The following is a 3,374-nucleotide window of genomic DNA, read 5'->3' as shown; positions in this document are numbered from 1 at the left end:
CCTACCGATTCTCATGGTGATATCATGTGTTAGCAGCTGTTGACCCTCATGACTAATTCTGATAGTCGTGTGATGCATATGGTGTCACTGTAGTCTTGTGATGCCCCCTTTTTAGCATGGTGATGAATGGTGATGATGATGATGCTTTTGACGGAGGGAGATGATGATGATATTTGTCGTGATATACATAAAAGGTGCTTGAAATGATGATACATATTTTATCAAGTGTAGGTGATTGTGGTGATGGCAGCCGATTATGAAACGGAACACATGGCCAGTGATGAAAAACAGCTGTGTGATGCCGGCGATTGATTGGCTGATTGACTTCACCAGAGCTTTCATAACACACGGCCTATTATTAAAGGGTTTTATCACGTAAATTCGTCCAACCGGTTTTGTTCTCCGCTCTTTGCATTCGACCTTCAGATGTGCAACCTTGACCGGCAATGTGCTTAGTATGTTGCCAGTGGCGTGCGTGCGAGATGTTGCGATCTCTTTCTTTCTTTCTCTTTCTTTCTGTGCCTTTCTCTTTCTTTCTTTCTCTTTCTTTCTGTGCCTTTCTCTTTCTTACTTGGTAACTTTCTCTGTCGAAGCCTTTCTCCCCCCCCTCCCTCCTCCCTCTCTCTCTCTCTCTCTCTCTCTCTCTCTCTCTCTCTCTCTCTCTCTCTCTCTCTCTCTCTCTCTCTCTCTCTCTCTCTCTCTCTCTCTCTCTCTCTCTCTCTTCTCTCTTTCTCTCTCTCTCTTTTCTCTTTCTCTTTCTCTCTTTTTCTTTCTCTCTTTCTCTCTTTCTCTCTCTCTTTCTCTCTCTCTCTCTCTCTCTCTCTCTCTCTCTCTCTCTCTCTCTCTCTCTCTCTCTCTCTCTCTCTCTCTCTCTCTCTCTCTCTCTCTCTCTCTCTCTCCGCTTTCTCTTTCCCCTTCTCCTTCCTCTTCTCCTTCTCTTTTCCCCGCTTTCTCCTTTTCTTTCTCCTTCTCCTTCTCCTTTTCTTTCTCCTCCTCTTTCTCTTGGGGTTCCTGTTTGTAGCCGGGAAGAGTCTGCCTCATGCTGCTGTCCCTGCGCTGCGGTGTTATTGTCATTGTTTTTCGTTTATCATTATCATATTTTAGATGGTTATTATTTGCTCGTATCATCATGTTTATAGGGCGTTATCATGTCTATTGTTGTTGCTGCTGTTATTGGTGTCAGGAGCGCTTGCGTCATTACTGGGATTAATATGCGATATTAGTTAGGTATTTTGATTAGGAACTTTGTAACATGAAATAGGGTTTTAGCGAGACGAAAGTGTTCATGATATTAAGTCCGCTGTGGTGTCTTGAATGTTAAGAAGGCGACGCCAAAATGAGCGTTCTGCTGTTCGTTGTAGAAGATGATATTCTCGAGGGACTTTTTGAAATCTGGCGAATGCTAGAAAAAAATGGAGAAGAAAAAAAAGAATCGTATGCAAAAACGCTCTGCACTGTACGTAAAAAACCGGATTGGAGAAAATACAGCCCAAAATCCTTACATACAAAAATAACTCGCTGATAATAGAGGAAGGTTGGGGTGTGAGGGGGGGAAGGGGGAGAGGGAAAGTGAGAAAGGAAGGGAGAGAATAAGAGATAGAGGGGGATGAGAGAGAGAGGGGGAAGAGAGAGAGAGGAGGAAGAGAGAGAGAGGGGAAAGAGAGAGAGAGGGGAAAGAGAGAGAGAGGGGGAAGAGAGAGAGAGGGGGAAGAGAGAGAGAGGGGGAAGAGAGAGAGAGGAGGGGAAGGGGAGAGAGAGAGAGAGGAGGGGAAGGGGAGAGAGAGAGAGAGGAGGGGAAGGGGAGAGAGAGAGAGAGGAGGGAAGGGGAGAGAGAGAGAGAGGAGGGGAAGGGGAGAGAGAGGGAGAGAGGAGGGGACGGAGAGAGAGGGAGAGAGGAGGGGAAGGAGAGAGAGAGAGAGAGGAGGGGAAGCGAGAGAGAGAGAGAGGAGGGGAAGGAGAGAGAGAGAGAGGAGGGGAAGGAGAGAGAGAGAGGAGGGGAAGGAGAGAGAGAGAGGAGGGGAAGGAGAGAGAGAGAGAGAGAGGAGGGGAAGGAGAGAGAGAGAGAGAGAGGAGGGGAAGGAGAGAGAGAGAGAGAGAGAGAGAGAGAGATGAGAGAGAGAGAGAGAGAGAGAGAGAGAGAGAGAGAGAGAGAGAGAGAGAGAGAGGAGGGGAAGGGGAGAGAGAGAGAGGAGGGGAAGGGGAGAGAGAGAGAGAGAGAGAGAAGGGGAAGGGGAGAGAGAGAGAGAGAGGAGGGGAAGGGGAGAGAGAGAGAGAGAGGAGGGGAAGGGGAGAGAGAGAGAGAGAGAGGAGGGGAAGGGGAGAGAGAGGGAGAGGAGGGGAAGGGGAGAGAGAGAAAGAGAGAGAGAGGAGGGGAAGGGGAGAGAGAGAGAGAGGAGGGGAAGGGGAGAGAGAGAGAGAGAGAGGGGGAAGGAGAGAGAGAGAGAGGGGGGAATGAAAGAGAGAGAGAGAGGGAAAGGGAGATAGGGAAGGATGGAGTGAGGGAGAAAAACGGAGATCCTTGTGCACATAAAAAGAAAATGTTTCTTTTCGCTTGAAATGTTTTTTTGTTTAATCTAACCATTATATTCTGCAGTCTCCGTTTCCAGACTCAAGTTATTTTCATAAACAAGAGGCAGCTTCTGTTCTAGCATGCACGGAACGACCATATTGGACAGAGGGGGATTATCAGCACCAGTTTCATCCAAGAAATGGTGCTTTCGTGTTACATTTATGTAGTTATTTCAAGCTTCAGTTAGCCACGAGCGCATTGTTTGTTGTACTTATGCGTTATAGCATCACAACTAAGTGTTTTTGCTTTAGGTTTTCAAGAACTATGAACGTGAGGCATTGCAGTACCATGAATCGTAGTGACTCCATTTTTTCGAGACCGTATTTTTTACTTAATATATGATTATGACAACTAAATAAGCAGTCGGGAAAAGGAAGTGCAGAGCGTATGGTAGGAGTAGAGTCGTGCAATGTCGTTTAGAATAGTGCATTGTGTGTTATGCTGTAAAGTGATCCAGCGTTGTAATCTAGCCTAGTGTGTTATTATAGTGTAAGGTAGAAGTGTGAGTTTGTGTCTGTGTCTAACAATGGCTTTATAGTTATCAGGAACGTAAACAAAGAAAAAACGTGTGCGTGAGGTGAAACACTCGCATTAAGAAAAGAAGGATAAAAATAAAGAAACAGCCGTAGTAAGAAAAGAAAAATCGTAAAATTTCGGATCCAATCTGAAGGCCTTTCAGACAAGGCTATGAAATGTAATTGCCTCGTCTGAAGAGGAAAACAGATTGAATCCGAAACGTCACGAATGATTAATATCGTATTCTTGCGGCTGTATTCTCCCTCGATCGAAATATGTTTCATTGTAC

This window comes from Penaeus chinensis, chromosome 33 (assembly GCF_019202785.1).
Source record: "Penaeus chinensis breed Huanghai No. 1 chromosome 33, ASM1920278v2, whole genome shotgun sequence".
NCBI lineage: Eukaryota > Metazoa > Arthropoda > Malacostraca > Decapoda > Penaeidae > Penaeus > Penaeus chinensis.
Note: the sequence above shows the minus strand (reverse complement) of the source record.